The sequence below is a fragment of the Thamnophis elegans genome, chromosome 12 (genome assembly GCF_009769535.1).
Source record: "Thamnophis elegans isolate rThaEle1 chromosome 12, rThaEle1.pri, whole genome shotgun sequence".
In the NCBI taxonomy this organism is placed as follows: Eukaryota; Metazoa; Chordata; class Lepidosauria; order Squamata; family Colubridae; genus Thamnophis; species Thamnophis elegans.
Genome location: NC_045552.1, coordinates 23945849 through 23970409, shown reverse-complemented (window position 1 = coordinate 23970409; position 24561 = coordinate 23945849).

The following is a 24561-nucleotide window of genomic DNA, read 5'->3' as shown; positions in this document are numbered from 1 at the left end:
AATGAAACAAAATAAACTATAATGTATTGTAAGCCAGGGCAGATGACTGGTCCAGATTTACATATTTACTCAAACTGTCAAGTTCCTTTCACCATGAATGCAGAATTATGGTTTCTGTTTAGACTGAGATGCTGTAAAGGTAGAAACAGTAATTCAATCTGTAAATTAGATTTATTTACTACTTCTCCCTCTCCTTCTCTAATCCTAACAACAGATGTTTCAAACATATCTTGCTTTTAACTTTGATTTGGGCTTTAGAATAATGTTTTGAGTAATGTTTCGAAGACTTTGATAGTCTTCACTTAACATTGACAGTTTTCAGTATTTGATTGATTGATTGGTCAATCAAAATCAGTTGAGATGGGGTTTTTTTTGGGGGGAGAGAAAAAGTATCTATCTAAATTAGTTGATCTTAAAAGGCTAAATGTCAACTCATAAAGTTGCCATGGTGAGGAAAGAGGGTGAGCGCATTCCACACATACCTTCGGCTAGAGTCGGATCTTAGATTACTACAGCAGGCTTGTGAGGGGGCACCTCATTGGAGAATGTGATTTATGACATAGATTTAGGGTAGGGAAGGAACAGGGGTAAAGTTCAACCATAATTCAAATGAGGCTTAGATCTGACTGCAATAGGGTATTGCTGAAATAGTGCTCGTAATAAATGACTGGTTTTCTTTTGAAACTTGGCTCGAGGCTCATGAATTAATTAAGGCATCTTTCAGAAACCTGACACTAAGCAGGATCAGATCAAGGTAGTAGCTGGATCAAAACTGGAGGAAATTCTAGAGTGGTAGACTAGATTGGGCAAATGAAATATATTTATCTCCAAAGTTAGCAATGATAAGTGACTTCTTCAACACTGCCAAGAAAATTATATAGATTTGCTTGTGTGTGGTCACCAGGATTGGAGTTCAACTCACAGGTGACTTAACCATTGTTTTTTCCCCTGCATGATCTGCTTCCACTGTCAAATCTTATATTTCAAACCATTTCAGCAGCAGATAACCTCAAGACAAAGCTTGGCTGTTAATTGTTTTCTATGCTGAGTGGGTTTAACAACATTTTGGTTTTCCCTAGAGTTAATCTGTCACTGTTTAAATTATGCAAGCAAAATAGCTTAGGAGAAAGGGGATTTAGAAACATAAAGCAAACATAACTGGTTTTAAACTTCCTTGACTAGATTTGGTTAACATCGTTTATTTCTAGAATTAATTTTTTAAAGTTTATTAAACAAATTTATATAGCTACCCATGTCACCAAAGCTTATAGTATAGAATAAGCAGATAAAACCAATATAAAAATATTATGTAATGCAGAATAGCTCTACAAGTATTGTTTTCCTATATTGTTCATGTTGCCATTGCATTTTGAGTATTTGTATTTGTGTATGTACAGCAGAGGTGGGTTCCTACAGTTCGGCCTGGTTCGGCCGAACCGGTAGTGGTATGCTGGTCTGGGTCACAGAACTGGCAGTGACCTAGGCTGGCCATGCCTCCAAACTGGTTCCTAGATCGCCATAGTCACTGTCACCATCTTGTTTTGGAGTTCTGCGCAAGTGCAGAACAATTTCTATTGAATTGTGCATGCACATGCACAAAGCGTGCACACAAAGCACAGACACAAAGTGCACACACGAATGAACCAGCTGTAATGCCGGCTAGAACCCACCCCTGATGTAGAGGGATGTAATGGTTCAGTGGCTAATATGCTGAGCTTGTCGATCAGAAAGGTCAGGACTTCAGTGGTTCAAATCCCTAGCGCTGCGTAATGGAGTGAGCTCCAGTGACTTGTCCCGGCTTCTGCCAACCTAGCAGTTCAAAAGGACGTAAAAATGCAAGTAGAAAAATAGGAAACACCTTTGGTGGGAAGGTAACACCATTCCGTGTGCCTTCAGCATTTAGTCATGCCGGCCACATGACCATGGAGATGTCTTCAGACAGCGTTGGCTCTTCGGCTTTGAAACGGAGATGAGCAGCACCCCCTAGAGTCGGGAACAACTAGCACGTATGTGCGAGGGGAACATTTACCTTTTATGTATGTATGTGTTTGTACCTAAGAGAATTCCACCCCCTTATTGAAACTGACTTCCTCGAAAGCCTCTTCTATCTCTGTCTCAACCACTGCTCCCTCATGCTCTACAGCATTTACTTCCTTCACACATTCTTCATCAGATTTTGGTCTATCTATAATTGGTCTTCTTTTTCTCTTCCTTCTCCTCCTTGCTTTTATCTCCTGACAGTCCATTAGGACCTGAAATAACATCCAAAGTTCCTCCCTACATTTTATCCTCTATAATGTTTTATCATCTGGTTTGACTAACACATAGTGACTGGTGCAAAATTGGCTAATGAGTGTCATGAATGCAGGTCTTCTCAAATAATAAAATTGTTTAGATTCAGGGCCAGTTCCAGGTCAGTGAATAATAGGCATGTCATTTGGTTTCCATGTTTGCTGCATGGGGCACTGAAGGTAATTCATGCACAGATTCACACAGAGTTAGTCTCGGAATTCTCTTTCAAATTTGTTATCAGAGCCATAGAGTTGAAGACGTCTCCAATTTTCATTTTTGGTGGGGAACAAGGATTTTCTCCAATCATTTCTCAAATGGGGATTCTTCCTTAGCAGGGATGGGGGGCTCGTTTCTGAGTCTCCCACTATGGAGTAGGTCACTACTGATGTTTTCATTTGACATGGACAAGAAGGGCAGGTAGACAGAGATACTAAAACCCTCTAGAAAGTGGATTGTACTTGCTACTAAATAAGTACAAGATCTCCAAAGATTTCTCCAAAATTCTGTCCTCTAAAACTATTTTTTAAAATATTTTTATTAAGCTTTTTTAAAATATTAAAAAACAAAACACAAATTTCCACTCATTACAGCAAGTCCATATCAGTATTGTTGATATCATTCATATTTACATAAGCTCTATTTCTATATTCTCTAATATATTCTCTATTGTATAATATATCATATAATCACTTAAATATATTAATATTTACAGATTTATACAGTGTTATCATATTTGTTGTAAATAATACTTAATTCTTATACAGTATCTCACGTCTATCGTCTAACCATTTATACTATTTCTTCCACACTTTATAGTACTCCGATTCTTATCTGTCCTTCAGTTCTGTGGTCAACTCTGCACACTCAAGTATCTTTCTTATGATCATTGCATTTGGAGCGATGTTCTGCTTCCAATTTTGAGCAAATACTATTTGTGTTGCAGTTAATATATGTAGTGTTAAATACTGATATTTTTTTACACATTTTATCACCAAGTATGCCAAAAAGAAATAGTTCTGATTTCCATTCAGTCTTTTGAATGGGATACCCTGAAAGTATTTTTAAAAGAGGTTGTCTTCTACAAACTGAATTAACATTATGAAAAAGGGTAAATAATTTCTTTGTCTGACACTATTTCCACTTTCCAGTTTGCTTCTCTCAGACATATGAGATATGTATCTTCAAAAGCGAGAATATTTTCATAATTTTAATCAGCATTGCCAATCTCTTTGCAAAAGACAACAGTTGCAAGGGCCTTTGTAGGAGGAGAAGTAAGAAAACATACATCACAAGGTTGTGATGCAAATTCAGCTTCTTAAATAGGGAAGAACTTGCAACATGATGGCATGGTGTGCATTTTTTCATTATGGCATCATTGTGGTCAGGAGTGGATAACTGAGATGGCAATGTGCCCCAAAGAAGTAATTCCCACATTTCAAGCAATTTCATTCTCAAGCCATCTTTAATCTAAAGATGTGAGAAAATACAACCATTTTGTCCTGAAGCAGCTGAAATAGAATTCATTTAACTCATTTATTGTGGCTCACAAATTAAATAGAAAGAGAATTTGCTTATTTCTGGGTTAACACAGAATACCATATTGAGCTAAGATAGAATGTTGGTTCACCAGCCATTGTGTTAGAATGTTGTGCAAATGAGATTCTCATCTTAAGGCATTGCACTGTACCTTTGAGCACAACAAGTTATATGAACACAGCCATTGGTATTCCAGATTTACTATGTTGTGCAAACTCCATTCTCTGGGCTGTCCAATACAGCAATGCAAGAAGGATTGTGTCACCTTTACTTTACTTTGAAGAAGTTTCATTCTCTGTAGATAATTTCCATTGTTTCTCACTTCTTTCACCATTCTTCTTTCTCTTGCTATGTGTACATGTGTTTTTGTATGACTATATGTCTGCACATGGAAGTTTATGACACAGGATTCCTTTTCATTTCCTTCACCTGATAAACTGGCATATTATGCTCCATAATTATATTAGATTTGAAAATATCACTAGATTTTTCTTTATTTCTGGAGCTGTACATGATTGGCTTTCAGGAGTTCATGAAGCTGGTATAACCTACAGCTTATCTGAAGCATCGCCATCAGAGATGATATTCAGCAGGTTCTGACCAGTTCTGGAGAACCGGTAGCAGAAATTTTGAGTAGTTTGGAGAACCAGTAAATACCACCTCTGGCTGGCCCTGCCCACATCTATTCTCGGCCTGCCAAGTCCCAGCTGATCAGGAGGGAATGGACATTTTTCAGTATCCTTCCCCTCCCACATCCACCAAGCCACTTCCACCAAGCTACGCCCACAGAACCAGTAGTAAATTTTTTGAATCCCACCACTGATTCACGATGCACAATAAATTATTTTAATTGACATAGTATAATGGGTGCACCCTTTCTCCTAAATTCTGGCAATATTCCTATTTTAGCATCTTTGTTTTATTTTTGCATTAGCAGTGAAAAATTATATTTCTGGTATGCTGGAACCGGATAGCCAGCTTTGGTGTATTTTACCTAATCATGGCTCTTTTAAGTTCCAGCACATTTGTTGGTGCACAGATAACTTGAGTCTGCTAGATCTATTTTCTGCCTGAATAAAAACTCTCTTGGGTCCTCAAGATTTCCTGTTTTTCCCAGCAACACCCAAAGATGTACACAAGGGACAGTGCGTTGAGATTTATACCGCTTCCTAATGGACAGCATTGTCTCCTAGGGATTTTGATGGCTGTTTTCAGTCTCCCAGTTGACACATCTTAGCTGCACTCCATCAGAACAATGGGCCCCTAATGATATATTACTTTAATTTCCTATATCTTTATTATTCATAAAGGAGGCAGTTTGATGGGATGGAGATTTGACTGGAAAGCTTGGAGGGTGGATGTAGTTGAAGAAAAGGAGAAGAGCTGAACAGGAAACGGAGTCTGCCTTCAATGTGAATTCCTCCCTTCTCAATAAAAATGAAAAGATGTGTTCCTCTTTTCTGCTCGAAAAGAAGCTGTAGAGACAATGCTGTGACAATTACCAATGGGGGAGAAGTTTGTTTACTTCACATCTGAAGGCAACTTACCTAGTTTCATATTTTAATACCAATATATGACGTGAAAGTTGTCATTCAGAATCTGCGCTTCCTTGTAATTTGCAAAGCAGCCCATCAAAAAAAAAGATACTATAGCAAAGACTATGCCAAAGTGCATACATAATGCATTTGTGAAAATTATGTCAAAAAAGACAACATGGTTGAGGAATTTCCTGCCCCTCCTCAAATACTATATATATCGAATAAACCAATTCTTCTCTTTGGAAAATTGTATGGTTAAATAGATACTGTTCTTTTAAAGAAATCTCAGCTGTAACAAACTGAACTTTAACATTAGCAAGTTTGAAAAATGATGGAAAATTGAAATTCACTCATCTGAAATAGTGAATATTAATTCACTAAAGAAAAAAACAATTTAATGGATGGAGAAGAGAGTTTGTTTGCAGCTGTCCTCTCCTCTCCAGGGTTCATGTGGTTTGCAAATTATGACCTTTTGGGTGGGGAAAACCTGGAAACATTTAGATTCAGATTTTCCTAGATGTGCCAATATAACATCTCTAATAAATGCAACTTTGAGGAACTTCAAGCCTTGGAGTTTTCGGAGACGTGGGTTGCCAACACCCAGACTAGGGCATGAGTGACAATCATGAAAGCTCCATGGGTTACTACAGACCAATCATTCATTCATCCAATTTTTCTCAGGGTTTATCTTCTTGAGCTCCTGGGTAAAAGTGGGATGTATATCTAACAAATAAAGAACTAGCGATGCAGTGCAAGTAAATCCAACTGATCCCACTGTTAACATCCTTGCAAGTCATATCAAAAACAGGTCTTCTGATTTGCTTGTGATTCTGTTTTGCTTTTAGCAGGGAAGCTAACTATTTGTTATTTCTATTTTATTCCAAGTTGCCCAGCTGAAGAATTGACAATGGGTAGCATCTCCACTTTAAAGATGCAAATTAATTATTCCATGGAGATTTCACAGCCAGCATACTTGAATGTAATAAATCCAAAAAGGAAGATTTAGGTTTAAATCATTAAAAGCATTAAAAATGACCTTTACCTGCTGAAAACATAATCCATTAATAATGTGTCTTGTACCAGAGAGATAGGAAGGGATCTCCCCTAGGGATTAAAGGATTGCAAGAAGTTGGAGCTATTGATTCACTGAAAAAGCAGTTTGTATCTCTGAACAATTACCCCTCCCCCCATCTAGCCATTTGCCGTAGAACTCCAATTTCCTTGAGATACAATCTTGAATGAAATTTGTTATCCAGGAAAGCAAAGATACTGTAACTGGTACCTGTAATTTTAAATGATCAATGGCTTTTTGAAACTATCAGGGACTTTTCCATATGGTCCAAAAGCAACACCATAATTTTAGGGTGAATTGGGAGTTCTAATTTTGTTTGTTTGTTTTGGAGTTCAGTTTGAGTTTTTTGTAGATCTTATGCTTCTAATCTGCCTATCCGAGATAGACAACTAGATAGGACCTGTTGAGGGATTCCTCTTTGTTATGAGTTGAATGGGATAGACCAGAAAACTTGTTTCGGGTGGTAAAGGAGACAGTGGAAGATTTGTACTTTCATACTTGCATGATCCTTTCATTGTAGCTCTTTAATAAAGTAGAATTAGCTCATCTAGTTGTGTTTCTTATCTGGTCCCTTTTACAAACTGGCTCTATCTCCCTGGAAGTAAAGGCAGACCCAACCTTCTTTGTATCCTAAAAAGAAATTAAATTAGCATTGTTGCAAAAAGCTTTTGGGCCACCAACATACGCAGCCACAAGGATAATCTTGGAGAATTCATCCAGACAGAAGCTTGTATTAAAATAGATTAGAATAACAGAGTTGGAAGGGACCTTGGAGGTCTTCTAGTCCAACCCCCTGTTTAGGCAGGAAATCCTATACCACTTCAGACAAATGGTATCCAATATCTTCTTTAAAACTTCCAGTATTGGAGCATTCACAACTTCTGGAGGCAAGTTTTTCCATTGATTAACTGTCAGGAAATCTCTGCTTAGTTCTAAGTTGCTTCTCTCCTTGATTAGTTTCCACCCATTGCTTCTTGTCCTACCCTAAGGCAGGTGTCAGGATTCCAAATAGCATCCAAAAGTAAAACAGAGTCCAAGGCAAAGGATTCCTCAAAGTTCCAATTTTAAGAGAGCCATGTTGGCACATCTGGGAAAACCCAAATCTGAAAGCTTCCAGGTTTTCCCACCCAGTTGAAAGCTCAGGATCTTGTCCCCACACCCACAAATCCATCACATGGTCCAATCTTCCACTGCCACGCTGGCAGCTTCCACCCATCCAGTTCCTGCCAGGAAGACAAAGAATGACCTTGGCTTTCTAGAAAGAATTTTGTTATGGCAACATATCACCCAGCTCTGTATAACCCCCCCTCCCATTTTCCCACAATAGAAAATGCATAGTAGAATAATTTTGTTAGTGTCAGGGTAATGATGATTTAAAGCTGATCAGCCAATGTAAGGCTGTAAACCAAGTTGGTGACCTGAGGATGAGTCAGCAGAGTTACTGCCCCTTTAATTAGCTGTCTTTATAAGAGACGCCATGTGAGCGTGTATCTCTCTCCTAGTGTATCTCTCTCATCATGTATCTTATTTCTCTCCTTGTATTCATAGCTGAGTGGTAAGGAGTTTACTGTATTTTTCAAAGTATAAGACACACTGGAATATAAGACACAGCAAGATTTTGAAGAGGCAAATTAAAAAAAAGTTTTTGCACTCTGCAGACCTCCCAAAAATGACCCATTTTTTGCAAAAACAGGCCTGTTTTTTGTTACAAAAGGGGCATGCATAGCCTTTAGGAGGCCTAAAAAGTGATCCTGGAGCCTGGGTGTTCAAAAATGAGCAAAAAACAGCCCATTTTCCACTGATATTTGTCCTTCCCAGCCTCCAGGAGCACTCTGGAAGCCTCCTAAAGGCTATGGATGGCCAAATCTAAAGGGGGTGGGGTTTTGAGAGGCCAAAAATGCTGTATTCAGTGTATAAGATGCACCCAGAATTGAGGGGAAAAGGTGCATCTTATACTCCAAAAAATACGGTATTTACCAATGGGTATGTTTTGTACATAGTTGTATATAAACCACTATTAATTGTTTAAAGGCTCTGTGTGATATGTGGTTTGTTTTGCTCCTGGGTTTATCCCATAATAATAGTCATGCTGCCAAACTCCTAACAGTTATTCTGTTAAATTATCCAATTAAAAGTTGTAGGAAAAAAATGGTTCTCTACATGGACCTCAGTGGCAAGATGAGAATGATGAAAACAATTCAGATGGTGCTACAGGTGGAGTAAAAGTGATTTTAAAAACAAAAAGGATCACCCAAATGTCACTTATTCTTCTCTGTTCATACCTCAGACCCAATGCTTTGTTGTGCTCCCTCTTACTTTGCCATGAAGAGACATGTTTCCTTAAGAAAAAGAAAAACAGATCCGTAGATCACATTTTTCCTCTGGAGGGTTTTTGTTGTTGTTCTCCTTAAAGGTCTGACTTTGCCCCTTTCATCACATATCCATTTCAAAACAAGATTTCAGGAGGTTTTCAGAAGATGACAACCTGCCACACAACTTTCGTCAAATGCAAAATGCCAGAGTGAATGGCACATCAGAGGTTCCCCTTTTGGTACCGGGTTAAAGGAAATTACCTCAGGGCTTTGCTATTCCCTCAGTGTAAATATATCATTCTCAGTGGATGCACAGCAGGTAGAAGGGATAAAAGAGAGGCTAGCTCTAAGAAAAATAACTCCCACTGTTATTAACATGACTAGATGTTGCAGGGTTCTTCCTCCAGAAGAAAGCAAGTTGTGTACACAGGTACTACCAAAGCAGAAAAGCTATAGCTGCATTCTTTCCTGCTTAAAAACATTTAAATCTTAAGTGGAAAGGTTTTGAGTTACTTTAACCTACATAGCAAACTTTTGAGCTGTAATTGGAGTGTGTGTGTCTGTGTGTGTGTGTGTGTATAAATAAATGATGACTAGCTGGATACCTTGCTTCGCTAAGAAACTATGTGACTGGGCTTAATAAATTGACACAAAGCTTGAAAATTAATGAGTAGTTAAAAAGTCACTGTATTATTTCGTTAGAGATGCCTGTCTACTGACTTGGGAATGAATTTGATGATACTTGGATGAAGCTGCCTACCTGGATCCATTTCAGTCGGGTTTCAGGCCCAGGTATAGCACAGAAACGGTATTGGTCACGTTGGTCGATGAACTCTGGCGGGCCTGGGACAGGGGCTGTTCCTCTGTCCTGATCCTATTAGACCTCTCGGCAGCTTTCGATACCATTGACCATGGTATCCTATTGCGATGACTTGGGGGGTTGGGAGTGGGGAGCACCGTTTTACAGTGGTTCTCCTCCTACCTGTCAGATCGGTCACAGTATGTGTTGACTGGAGGACAGGGATCGACCCCGCGGTGCGTCACTTGTGGGGTGCCCCAGGGCTTGGTTCTATCACCCCTCCTGTTCAACATATATATAAAACCACTGGGCGAGATCATCCATGGTTTTGGGGTATGGTATCATGAATATGCTGATGATACCCAACTTTTCATCTCTACCCCAAACCACACAATTGATGCCCTTGACGTGATGTCCTGATGCCTGGAGGCTGTGCGGATCTGGATGGAGAGGAACAGGCTCAAGATCAATACCTCTAAGACTGAGTGGCTGTGGTTTCCAATTTGGCCAGACAGTGTTGGTTAGCGACCCCCAGTGGGAGAGCCTTTGTGGGAGTGCCTTCCCTCTGGAATGAGCTGCCCCCGGAGCTTCGCAAAATCCCCGACCTCCAGTCCTTCCGACGTGCCCTGAAAAGTTGGCTTTTCCAGCAAGCTGGCCTAGCCTGAACAGAATAAAACAAATGATTAATTTAATTGTTAATTTTAATCTAATTTTTTAAAAAAATATTGTTAATATTAATTGGGTTTGTTTTTGGATACTTTATTTAATTTCCTTTTTAACTTTTGTAATATGTTTTTTTAATGTTGTACACCACCCTGAGTCCTTTGGGAGAAGGGCGAGCAGCATATAAATCCAATAAACAAACAAACAAACAAAATAACGCAACACACAGCCATTAATGTCTAAAATGCTGGCAACAAAAGTGAGTACATCCCTAAGTTTGCAAGGATGATCATATGACCCTGGGACACTGTGGCCTTTATAAATAGGAATCAGTTGCCAAGCATTTGAATTTTGATTATGTGACCATGTGGATGCTGCAATGGTTGTAAATATGAAAACTGGTCATAACTCACTGTTTTTAGTGTTGTTGTACCTTTGAACAGTCACTAAATGAAGTGTTGTAAGATGAGGACTATCAGTATATGCACACAGACAAACACACAAAGACACACACAGAGATACATAAATTCAAAGAATAAAAAAGAACTAACAATGCTTACAGAGAATAAACCAACCAAACAATTCCTCTAACAGAGACCAACAATGGACCATTTAATTCCTTGACCCCGGAGCACACAAAATGGCTGTGTTGGTCAAATTTGCTTTCTCTGGTTAGTGAATAACTCTGTTTTCTGAGTTTGCACAAAACACTGAACCAGAAAGTAAACAAAGGATGAGTTTAATGCAAGCTAAACCACAATAATCTAAGCGAGATTAACACCAGTCATGTTTTATTTGTTAGGAGAGTTCAGTTGTGAAATGATCTTTGAACCAGGGATGAGTGTGGTGTGACTATAACAAATGTATAGTGGCTAGAGCAGGAGTGTCAAACGTTATCTCAGGGTTGTGTTTGGCCTCAGAGGGTCAGAGTGGGCGTGGCCAGGATTGCGGTGGCAAGGGCACCTGTGGCAGCCCGAGCATTCTGCCAGAGAAAACGAGCTCCTGAACTCCATTTTCAGCTGCAGTGGCCTCCTGCAACACTCTGCCAGTGAAAATGTTGGCAGAAGCACTGCGGGCCAGCTCTAAGCACCGCATGGGTGTTGAGTTTGACACCCCTGAGCTAGAGCAAAGATGAAGAAATGTAAAAGGTCCTTTAGATGTTTTGGTGATCTAGACCAGTGTTGGAGAACATTTTCAGCACCAAGTGCCGAAATGGGAGTGCACACATGCCTGAAACTAGAAGAGCAGCCGCTCAGTGCACATGTATGCTCTGGGAAGATGATCTTCCAGTTTCCAGTGCGCACATGTGCACCGACCACCTGGTCTTCCAGTTTCTGGAAGAAGAGCTGGCCTGTGCACATTCAAACAATGGAAACTGGAAGGTCATCTTCCCAGTGACTGCTCTTCTGGTTTCCAGCACTCCCATGCATGAAGACCAGCTGACCAATGCGCTGGAACCTGGAAGAGCAATGGGCGATGGCTTGCATGCCCAGAGAAATGGCTCTGCGTGCCACTTCTGGCATGCGGGGCATAGGTTCGCCATCTAGACCAAAAGTGCATTGTGATATCCAGGTTGGGGTTGATAGAAAATGAAGCCCATTGCTTTTGGAGGATATGATTAGATTACTCATAAAAGTTGCTTAGAAGATGTGCCCCAAGAATACTATTAAATTTGCAAATGTAATTGCAGAACTTGTCTCCTCACACACATACACTTTAAACTCTCCTTGAAAAAAACATAGAAAAGGAAAGAATGAAAAAAAATGGACATGCCACAAAGTCCTTCCTGCTTTGTTATCATGATGTCACCGCCATGTTCAGGTAGGGCATGAGTCAAGAAGCTGCAGGTAAAAAAACCCAAATTACTGGTCCTTAATTATAGCATCTGCATCAAATTGCAGGTGTGCTGTAGATAACAGGGTTTTATCCATGAGAATTGTGTGGTCTGTGGTTGAGCTGTACCTTTTAACTTCTTGGAAGAAATGGATCTCTCTCTCTCTCTCTCTCTCTCTCTCTCTCTCTCTCTCTCTCTCTCTCTCTCTCTCTCTCTCGCTCACTCTCTCTCTCGCTCCCTCCCTCCCTCCCTCCCTCTCTCTCTCTCTCTCTCTCTCTCTCTCTCTCTCTCTCTCTCTCTCTCTCTCTCTCATCTCATCTATGGCTGTTTATGTGTATGTTCCAGCATAACTCTGTCTCAACCAAATTCAACCAAACTTGGTACATAAATGACTTACTCTCTGGAAACAAATACTGGGGGGGGGCTCATTCCAGTGGGACTGCATCATGACCTGGAACTGGCTGACCATCTCAGCCCACTGAGCCTCCAGGCGCCGGCACCTAGCTTGCACTCCTGCAGGTCTTCCCTCTGCTTGGAAAGCCTATGCTCATAGTCCTCAGTGTGGTGCTTCTGCTGAACCTCCTTCTCGGTCAGATCCAATTTGAACTGAGCTGTTTTGCCAACTCTTTCTCCTAGTGGCTGCTTAGCTCTATCAACTGCTTCCTGTTGGGGCCCTAAGGAGCCTGGGCGCCCAGGCAAGGAACAGCTGAGAGCAGAAGGGCAAATAGAGGCCAGTGAGGTGCCCTCGATGTGAGTGACATCAAGTTGGCCACGCCTACCCATTCACATGATCACTTAGACACATCCACCCAGTCATTAGGCTGATCATATTAGTGGTCTGCGGGATTTAAAATTATGAATTTAGTGGTCCTTGAGGTCTGAAATGTTGGTGACCCCTGTTCTAAAGGGCAGGAGCCAAACAGGTTGGCACAACCTGCTTCTTTAGATTGCAACTGGCAGATTTCCTATCTTGGTGCAGGTGACTACATCTTTTGCTTTCTCCTCTTGTCTGCAGTCTCTTGCTTAACTCAGCCAGTGCACCTGCCTATTCTTCCTATCCCAGTGCTCATTGAAATTCTTCTTAGAAAGCCATCTTGATAACTTTCATTAGGCTGTCTGAGATTAATCTCTCTGGATTTATTTCCACGCAATAAGATTTATTGACAAGCATGCTTTGGAACACGAATCCCCCTTGTAAATCCCTTTTCCTGGTGAATAAAATGCCAGTAGAATCAGGATGAAAGAAAAAAAGGGGGGCTGGGAGATGGCAGTGATGGCACTTGAAAGTGTGGATTCTCTCATCCAAAGCTCTACTTGAATAGTGAAATGTAGAATGCCCGTGTCCATATCCCACACTTAACCTGATGGCTGAATTAATCCATTATGTGAGCTGGCACATTATATTGGCCCATAAACTTCTCAAATAGCCTAGGTTCACATAATATACTAAACAATACATTAATCAAAGTTAATAGTCATCATACTTTGCATAACTGAATGAATGCCGACAACACATTTGCAATTCACTTGAAGTGAGAAGTTTCCATCCACTGACTTAGAAGCTAAGTGTGTACAGAAAGTCCTCAACTTATGACCATTCATTTAGTGACTATTTGAATTATGATGCCACTTTAAAAAGTGACTTATGACTGGTTCTTGCACTTATGACATCTTCGCATCTCGTGGTTTGAGGAAGTTGCATAACATTTTCAGAGACGCCTCCCATCCTGCTTACAATCTTTTTGGACTGTTGCCTTCTGGCAGAAGATACAGAACAATTAAAACTCGGACCACACCTCTTCTGAATAGTTTTTATCCCAGAGCTATAACTGCACTCAACAATGAACTAAAGGGCCACCATCTGTGAGTTGTTGGGCAGCATTACTTGGTCTGTTGTGTGGATGCTTGGGTAGTTTAGGGGCAGGGAATTTTTGGTGAGTGTGGGTGGGAATTGCCATGTGTGTTGGGCCTGGTCTCTGGGTGTTATGTGAATTTTGTTGTATGGGTATACTATGTATATACATACAATGACAATAAAGTATTCTTCATTTGTGACTGTTGCAGCAATCCTACAGTCATGTAAAGAAAATTTGGGCACTTGGGAACTGGCATGTATTTACAATGGTTGCAGCATCCCAGGGTCACCAATTGTGTCCTTCCCAACCATCTTTTGACAAGCAAAGTCAATGGGAGAAGCTAGATTTGTTTAATGACAGCTGCAAAAAGCATCTCAAAATCAGGTGCCACTCACTTAGCAAGCACTTCACTTAGCAATGGAAGCTTTAGTCCCAGTTGTGATCATAAGTTGAGGACTATTTGTAATTGCAAGAACTAGAAGGTTGGATGTTGAAATTACAAGTAGTCCTCAACTTATGACCACAGTTGGGACTGGAATGCCCATTGCTAAGTGAGTTGCTTGCTAAGTGAGTCGTACCTGATTTTAAGATCAGTGGCTCAGTGACTAAGACACTGAGCTTGTCGATCAGAAAGATCAGCGATTCGAATCCCTAGCACCACGTAACAGAGTGAGCTCCTGTTCCTTGTCCCAGCTTCTGTCAATGTAGGAGTTCGAAAGCACATAAAAATGCAAGTAGAAAAATAGGAACCACCTTTGGGGGGAAGGGAACAGTGTTCCGTGTGCCTTTGGCATTTAGTCACGACCACAGGGACGTCTTCTGACAGCACTAGCTTTTCAGCTTTGAAACAGAGATGCCTAGAGTCAGGAATGACTAGCATAGATGTGCAAGGGAACCTTTACTTTAGAAGGTTGGATAATCTTAGCAAACAACCTTGTATGGCCCACAGCATCCTTGGCAGCTTTTCTCTGCTTGCCCCAAATCATGGCTTCAGTGCCAGTGGCAACTGAAGTTGAATTGACTGGCTTCCAAGACTAGCTGAGCAACAATATGTTCCTTTCCCTCCTGCAGTTTCACTTACATGTAGAACAAAGTCTTGACGGGAATGCTGCAAAAAGCCAAGAGCAAAGGCAGGAATAGAATAAACTAAACTGCTTCTCCATTACTCTAACCTGCTGGTTCCTTCCAGCTCTTGTTCCTCTCTATGGCAATTAACACACAAGTTCATGCTCAGCTCTCATTGTGCATAAATAAATGGTGGTCAAACTATTTGTTCCTAGCTCTTGGGGAGAGGCTATGATCCCATTTGGCAATACTTGCAGAATGGCTGAAGACTGTTATTCATCCTCCTTCCCAAATACTGTGCAGCTTTTACCATGTCTCCAAATGATCTATTAAAAGCAATTCACAAAAGTGGTGAGATGAATGTACAATGCAGACCAGAGATTTTATTTTTGGAACCGTTGGGGAAAAAGGTCACCAAACTTTGCTTTTGTACATAACTGCAGAGAGATGATTCTATCCACAAGGCTGGAAACATTCGGCACCAGCCAAAGTGGCGAAATGGTTAACAGATAAAAGATTAACAGAGTTGGAAGGGACCTTATAGGTCATCAAGTCCAACTCCTCGCTCAAGCAGGAGACCCTACACCATTTCTGACAAATTGCAGTCCAATTTCTCCTTGAAAGTCTCAAGTGATGAAACTCCCACAACTTCCAAAGGCAACTTCTGTTCCATGGGTTGATTGTTCTCACTGTCAGAAAGTTCCTCCTTATTTCTAGATTGAATCTCTTCTTGGTCAGTTTCCATCCATTATTCCTTGCCTAGTCTTCAGGTGCTTTGGAAAATAGGTTGACACACCTCCTCAATGTGGAAGCCCCTCAAATATTGGAACACTGCAATCATGTCTCCCCTGGTTCTTCTCTTCATTAGGCTAGACATGCCCAGTTCCTGTAACCATTCATTGTAGGTTTTAGCCTCCAGTCCCCCAATCATCCTGGTTGCTCTTCTCTGCACTTTTTCTAGAGTTTCAACATCTTTTTTATAGTGTGGTTGGTAAAGGCGATGGGACTTGCTAATATGACTAAATTGAAAAGACAGTATTTATATTTATTACAGACTGAAAAACTCCTTATAGACTTTGCATGAAATAGGGAAAGAAAGAAAAATGCTCCAGAAATTGTGGCCTGTCAATCTTCTGTTATGTGCTAAATACAATATTGGAAGTTGTAGTTCAACAAATCGGGGGGCATCAGGTGGAGAAAAGTTGAGTTCTACTTTCATTTAAAAATCAAGCAACTTACGCATCAACTCTTAGCAATTTTTATCACGGGCCATGTTAGCTAGAATGCGACTTTCAATAATATCTCTTAGTAGTTTGTCAGATCTTACCTTTAACCACTATCATGTATGTGATGCTGTTTACAAATGAAAGAAACTTAGATTGCAATTATTTTTCATTCATGAAGCTGCCGGCATCCTTTTAAGTCATCTTTTTTGATTCTCAGCCCAACCTCTCTATTCCCTTCTTAAATATCTCACACTGAACTCAGAGAAAACTAGGATGCAGTTCTGATAAACCCACCCAAATCTTGGCTATTCAGGAAAAAAAAATCATTTTTGTTTCATAGAGTATGGGAAATTTCATACTTGGTAATACCTCTGCCAGGAACCAAGTGAACATACAGTAATTGCAGAAAACCAGCAGAATTGGCCTGCACAGATTCAGAGATTAATCTCTGCATGGGTTTCCAGGTGGATCTCATATGTCATCCCAGTTTGCACTGAATGGACAACTTTCCCCATTTGTTATTCAGCAGGCCTTTTATTGACACATGTCTACAATTCTCTCTCTCACTCTAGGCTATAAGGCAAGCAATCAGAGGTGCTTAAGATGGAATAGATGTCTGCCTAAATGACATTGGAAGATTGTAAACCGATGTAGGTGGACTTCTCTTTAAGCCAGGATTAAAGCTTGCTTAGAGTGCCTTTCCATTAGCATTCGATTATAATTCCAAAGAGATTGCATTTAAAACTTTTTGTAGCCAAAAGAACGGATGATCACAACACCAAATTCTATTGAATGATGCTCTTGGAAGCAGTTTCCTATAGGAAATCCTCAAATGGCCGCAATAGAATTTGCCCCTCGTGGCCATAACCTAAGGTGACCAGATTTTCAGATTGGAAAAGAGGGACGCCCTTGACCGGGGGGGGGGGGGGGGGGTGGCTTGATTAAAAAAAAATTTTTTTGTCAAAAGGTCACCCCAGGACACTGAAACCAGCATAAATATGAATCTGTTGCCAAACAAAATTTTGATCACGTGACCATGAGGATGCTGCAACGGTCGCTAAGTGTGAAAAATGGTCGCAACGGTCGCTAAGTGTGAAAAATGATCATCAGTCACTTTTTTCAATGCCATTGTATCTTCCTGATTATTAAAAGTGCAAATTCACTCAGTGTCAATCATGACTCCTGAGTCCATTTCAAAGTATTGTGCATAGAAATTTTAAAAATGGCTTGTTTCAATTTATTTTGGATAGAATCTTTTTTTAAATAGTTTAAGACAATTTAAAAAAAGAATCAACACAGAATAACACTATTTTTAAAAATCATATGCACAATAAATAAAATATTATTTTAAAATACATTAAAAAAATAAAAGAAAAAACCCAGCTCACTTACCAGCAGGCAGGCAGAGTCAGCAGATCTTCGTAGGGATGGATGGAAGCACACAGGGAGCCTATATATACGCAACTGCAGTAACAATGACAATGATGAAGGATTGGATTGAGTTAAAGAATAAAAGAATTCTGATCTTAGAAGGCCATGACCTGCAGGCAGGCTGGCATAATTTCTTATGGAATGAATGACAAACATAAAACGCACAAATACTTTCAAAATCATTTAATTAGAACTTTACTGCAACAATGGCTCAAAATCAAAAAAATCCACTATGTGAAAACCCCAAATTGGCTATCACCAACAGAAAGAACGACACACCCAAATTTTACAGATTGGAACAAAATTCTAAGATACAGAGATCTAATTGACAGACAGGGAAATTTAAAAACAATTGAAGAATTGGCAGATCAGAATATGAAAGGTGACTGGCTAACCTACCTCCAAATTAAAACTAAATACAATAAAGACACTAAAATATATGGTATTGAAACAGAACCACACAAATTGAATAAAATTATTCAAAGTCTGGACAGAAAGATGATAGGGAAAATATACAAATTCCTCTTGAAGTATCAAATGGAAGAGGAAATTGGAAACTGTAAAAGAACCAATGATAAAATGGGCACAGAACTTTGGCTATAACATTGAACTAGACAAATGGGAAAAAATTTGGGGAATAAATTTAAGAATGACACTATCAATCCCATACAAGGAAAACCTTGTTCTTTCAATCCTTCCAATATTTTTTTCCTTCATTCCCTTGTCTGTTTCAATATTAAGTACATTTCTTCCTTTCTTCCTATAATTTTTTCCATTTTCTTCCTTATATTCTTTTCCATTTCAACATTGTCTTCCTTTTTTCCTTCCTTCCTTCCTATACGTCTTTCCATTTTCTTCCTTATATTATCTTTTCTGTTTCAACAGTCTTTGTTTCTTCCTTCCCTCCTTCCTTCCCTTCCTTCCTATACTTCTTCTTTCATTCATTATATTTTCTTTTCCATTTCAATATTAAGTGTAATTCTTTGTTCCTCCTTCCTTCTTTCAATCCTTCCAATACTTTTTCCTTCATTCTCTTTTCCTTCAATATTAAGTGCAATTCCTTCCTTCCTTCCTTCCTTCCTTCCTTCCTTCCTTCCTTCCTTCCTTCCTTCCTTCCTTCCTTCCTTCCTAAGTTATTTCCATTTTCTTCCTTATATAATATTTTCTGTTTCAACATAAACTGCCTTCCTTCCTTCCCTCCCTCCCATCCCTTTCTTTATGTTTTCTTCATGCTTTCTTTTCTTTTTCCTCTGCTCTTTTTAAATCCCCCCCCTTCTTCTCCTCCTCTACATTTAGGTTGGATTAGTTTGTACAGCGTCTGCCGCTGCCACAACCTCTCTTCCTTCCGCGGCGAATCCCATTGATTCACGAACGGACTCCACAGAAGGAGGAGAGGTCGGGACAGCAGCGGGGAGCCCCAGAAGCCAGAGGACGTTCTCTGCTGGCGTCTGCCGCTCCCCCGACCTCTCTTCCTTCCGCGGCGAATCCCATTGATTCACGAACGGACTCCACGGAAGGAAGAGAGGTCGGGACAGCAGCGGGGAGCCCCGGAAGCCAGAGGACGTTCTCTGCTGGCGTCTGCCGCTCCCCTGACCTCTCGTCCTTCCGCGGCGAATCCCATTGATTCACGAACGGACTCCACAGAAGGAAGAGAGGTCGGGACAGCAGCGGGGAGCCCCAGAAGCCAGAGGATGTTCTCTGCTGGCGTCTGCCGCTCCCCCGACCTCTCTTCCTTCCGCGGCGAATCCCATTGATTCACGAACGTACTCCACGGAAGGAAGAGAGGTCGGGACAGCAGCGGGGAGCCCCAGAAGCCAGAGGACGTTCTCTGCTGGCGTCTGCCACTCCCCCAACCTCTCTTCCTTCCGCGGCGAATCCCATTGATTCACGAATGGACTCCACGGAAGGAAGAGAGGTCGGGACAGCAGCGGGGAGCCCCAGAAGCCAGAGGACGTTCTCTGCTGGCATCTGCCGCTCCCCCGACCTCTCTTCCTTCCGCGGCGAATCCCATTGATTCACGAACGGACCCCACAGAAGGAGGAGAGGTTGGGACAGCAGCGGGGAGCCCCAGAAGCCAGAGAACATTCTCTGCTGGCGTCTGCCGCTCCCCCGACCTCTCTTCCTTCCGCGGCGAATCCCATTGATTCACGAACAGCACCAAAGCCTGGCCGCGAGCGAGGGAGTGCGCGGCGAGCAGCGATGCCGGGCTGCTTCCTCCTCCTCCTCCGCCGCCGCCTTCACTACCCAGCAGACAAAAGCGAGGGCGGCCGGCGGGGGCTACTTTCGCCGCGGCTGTCAGTCCCGGCGAAGGCCGCGTGTTGCTTAGCCGCCGGACCTGTCCTAGCCCTTCTGGAGAGCGTGGCGCATTTGCGGGAAGGTCGGAAGGAAGCACAGGCTGTGCTGCGCTGGAACGGGCGGCAAAGGAGAGCGAGGGAGCAGCCGCCCGAGAACTTCCATGTGGTTCCAGAGCTTTTGCCGCTGGCACAGGCGGCAAAGCTCTGGATGGAACCACAGGGGCTGGCTGTGAACTCTGCAAAGCCAAAGGGGGAGAGGGGGGCTGTCTCCTCCCCCCAGCGCCTCCCGATTCCCACGGTACCAAATTAGACAATACAAAACATGATTTACTCACCACCAGTGAGTAAGCGCAGCTGCCCAAAACAAAGACGAAATAAAATGGAGACTCGCGCATGCGTCCTCAGCTAAGGAGTCCAGCCAATCAGTGAGCTGGTTGGCCAGCTCACTGATTGGCTGAAGTCCAGCCAATCAAATCAGTGAGCAGCAGGCTGGGCTGGCTTAAATTTGTAGGTGGTAGCATAGAACAGAACAATGAGCCAGCCCAGCAGCTGATGGGCGGGAGCTGCGAGCGCCAAAAAAAGCGTGCCTTTTAAAAAAGAGGGCAGGACGCGGGAAAATGCATCAAAAAGCGGGGGTGTCCCGCCAAAAGCGGGACGTCTGGTCACCTTACCATAACCAGGTGTGGGATTGAAAAATGTTAGCAACTGGTTCTCTGCCTGGTTGCTGGGTGGACGTGGCCATGGTGGACATGACCTACTTGGCCTCCTGCACCACGGCGGGGGGGATGTTTTCACCCTCCCCAGGCTCCGGAGGGTTTCCCTGAGCCCCCAGGAGGGCAAAAACAGCCTCCCGCACACTCTGGAACCCCTCTGGAGGCTGAAAACAGGCTCATTTTTGGACTTTTGTTACTTCTGGTAGCAGTGGTAGGTTCCTACCTGTTCAGACTGATTTGGCGGAACCCGTAGTAGCTTGGTGGCATGGGTTGCTGGAACCGGCAGTGACCCAAGCCTGCCACACCCCAAACCAGTTTTCTCAGCGGCACTATAAATGCACCATCTTGTTTTTGGCTTCTGTGCATGTGCAGAACAATTTTAGTTGTACTGCACATGTGCATGCAGCACGCATCAGTAGCAGATGCTGGAAGCCACTATTGTCTGGTAGGGTTATTTTTCACTCTCCCCAGGCTCTGGGGACTTTCCCCAAACCTTCGGGAGGGCAAAATTGTGCCTCCGGAGGGCCTCCAAAGGCAGGAAATGAGGCCCATTTTTCACCCTCCTAGAGCCTCTGCGCAGGCCCTGCACTTACCTAATATGATGAACAGGCCGCGTGGAGACTCCTGGGAGGGCAGGGCAGGGTGGTCAGGACCAGTTGGCCCTTGCAACAAGCAGTTCACCTGAACCAGTTTGAACCAGCTGAATCCCACCCCTGGTCATAACCCATGAGGATCATAAATTTTTGTGGTGGCCATTAAACAAATGCTGCAGTGATTAAGCCAATCAGAGTTTCAGTATGGGCAGTATTTTTGCCAAATTTACTGGAAGCAAATGCTGGGTTTCTTTAGCAAAAATGTCATCAAACACGTTCACAGGAAGTTGCAAATGGCCGTAAATGTGATCCAGTTGCTGAGTGCCCAAAGTGTGGTATTGCGACTGCAGGGGAGAGCCTGACTGTCCAAACTTTGAATCCAGGTCATACATGCTCCCCAGGTGGGTCTGTTGGAACTTTGAAAGCAGCCAGTCATAAGTCGAGACCCTTGTGTAATTCAGTGCATCGTTGGCCGATTGCTGTCCAATTTCTCTTGGAATACTTCCTGCCAAAAATCCCCCCCCCCCGTCTCCCTAAATGATTGGTTTCTCTGTCAAACTCTTTTTTCTTCACATTTAACCAGATTTCGCCTCCCTGTAATGTCAGACCATTATTCTGGGCCTGAGCTCTGAGGTAACAGAAAACAGGTCATGGCCTATTTCTGTCTAACTATCCGCTCCAGGCGTTTGAAGGAGGCTATCATATCCCTCCTCGGCCCTCTTCCAAGGCTGAACACGCTGACTTTTCTCAATCTCCTCTCACAGGACTTGGTTTCCAGCCCCCTGACATTTCCTCCCTCTGAGCAGGTAGAGTCAAAACAGAGCAGGAGCCCAAATAACTGAAAAAAGTGAGACATCCTTGGATGAATTTTGGAGGCTGCAGAGACAGCAAACTTTACCTAACTTTTTTTGCAGTCATTAACCAGCACAAGATAAACTCTGTCTGGAAATGGATAAGTTAAAGGTTCCCCTCGTACATATGTGCTAGTCATTCTGACTCTAAGGGGCAGTGCTGATTACCGTTTCAAAGCCAAAGAGCCAGCGCTGTCCAAAGACCTCTCCATGGTCCTGGGCCCAGCATGACTAAATGCCAAAGGCACACGGAACACTGTTATCTTCCCACCAAAGGTGGTCCACTCAGCGTCTTAGCCACTAAGCCACCACATCCCTCAAATCCCTTTTAGATAATCTTATTGTTTTATTTACAGGTAGTCCTTGAATTAGAGACCACAATTGAGCCCCAAATTAATCTGGCTAAATGACACAGTTGTTAAGCGTATTTTGTGTCATTTTATGACCTTTCTTGCCACAGATGCTAAGTGAATCACTGCAATTTGGCATTGAGTCATGCTGGCCGCATGACCACGGAGATGTGTGTGTTATGTCAAAGCACCTGGTATGCCCAAATATGGGAGGGAGCTTATGGCTTCTCTTTTGCCTTTCAGCTCCACCCTAGGAGCCTTCCAGGCAAGAAACCATTTTTGTGTTGCATTTGTGCTGATAAATAAATAAATAAAGGGAGACTAGTAGGGATCTATTTCAAGCAATTTAGCTCTCATCAGCTAGCCATACCCTTGCTGGGATATGAACCTGGGCTGTTTGTACATGTTAGGCAGTTGTATTAGCCTCTAAGCCACAGGCTCTCCTCCCTTTATTTATTTATCAGCCCAAATACAACACAAAAAGGGCTTTCACAAAAAGGGTGGAGCTGAAAGGCAAAAGAGAAGCAGTATGCTCCCTACCATATTTGGGCATATCAGGTGCTTTGACATAACACTTACTTATTTCCTTGGCTCAGCTGATAAGGGAGGACAGCTTGTGGCTTAGGTGCTAATACAACTGCCTAAGATGTAAAAACAGCCCAGGTTCAAATCCCAGTAAGGATATGGCTAGCTGATGAGAGCTAAATAGCTTGAAAAAATCTATACTAGTCTCCCTTTATTTATTTATCAGCACAAATGCAATATAGATATTGGTATAGATATAATATAGATATAGATGCACACACACACACACACACACACACACACACACACAGAGAGAGAGAGAGAGAGAGAGAGAGAGAGAGAGAGAGAGAGAGAATGAATGAAATCCATAGGAAGTTGAAAACTGTTGAAGTTGGCTTGGCTAACAAAATCTTGCATGTCTGCTTCTTCCTTCTTATAATTCAGTAAATTAAGGCAGCCTCTGTCTGAGATGCTTCCAAACATTATTCTGGAGTTTAAAAAAAGGTTCCAAGCCCACTGCCTTTGCCTAAACTAAAGCTTCTGCATATCTCCATCAAGGTCATCTTCCTTACTCTCTACCCAGTCCGAGAGGGCTCTAAGGGGCCAACCAATGGGTGTCAAATACACATGTGCTCTGCAAGTTATAGGTTTCCCATTCCTGATGTAGAACTGAAGATATAAAAGGTGGCTACCTGCGAATCACATTAGACCTGATTTGAATAGCTAATTCAATTTGACTTGGATTTAGGAACTTGATTGTCAAATTACATTCTCCCAATTTGGACCGTCCATTTTGAAAAGGAAAAAAGCCATCAAATCATCAGAGTGATTTAGAAGCCAATGACTTGAGTCAACATTTGACACCCCATTGATCTCAAGAACTGATTCAGCTGATCTGGCTGACTATATGAGTGTCCCCTTCTTCCTTCTGCCACACCATGTGTGTCCTTCCAAAAATTCCAGTCTGTAGAATTGAATCGAATAGAATTGAATCGAATCGAATTCTTTTTTTTTATCAATATATGTTTTATTTCATTTTCATTTTCAATTTATACAATCTTATATACTGTGCAATTAAAGAAACAATAAACGCAACTCTTCTTATATTCCAAAATACAAAACCAACATAACACTTCAACCCTCCATACACCCTTTCTTTCTCCCCCTCCAACTTTCATTTCTCCCCTTCCGCAATCCCCTCCTCTACTTCCCCTCCCCCTCTAACGTTCCTTTCTCCCCCTCCCTCCATCTCACCCTCCTACCATTCCCCTCTCACTCCCTCTCTACTCCTCCCTCTTCTTTCCCTCTACTCCTCACTTCGGTGTATTTCTGCTATTCATTAGTATATTCGATTTGTATTTTATACTAAAATTGAAAGAAAAGAAAAAAAAGAAAATAAAAGAAAGGAAAAGAGCAACAGTATACAAGTGCATTCTTGTTGTTTTGAAAATTGAAACTATGTTTCCCCCCTCCCTCCACCCCCCCTCCACCCCCTCCCCCCTATGATCCCCCCTCCCTACCCCCCTTCAGACTTCCCAGATCCCATACCCGGCTTAGCTTTTTATCAAACACAGTCTAGAGTATATTAAAACCAAGTACATTGAAAATTGA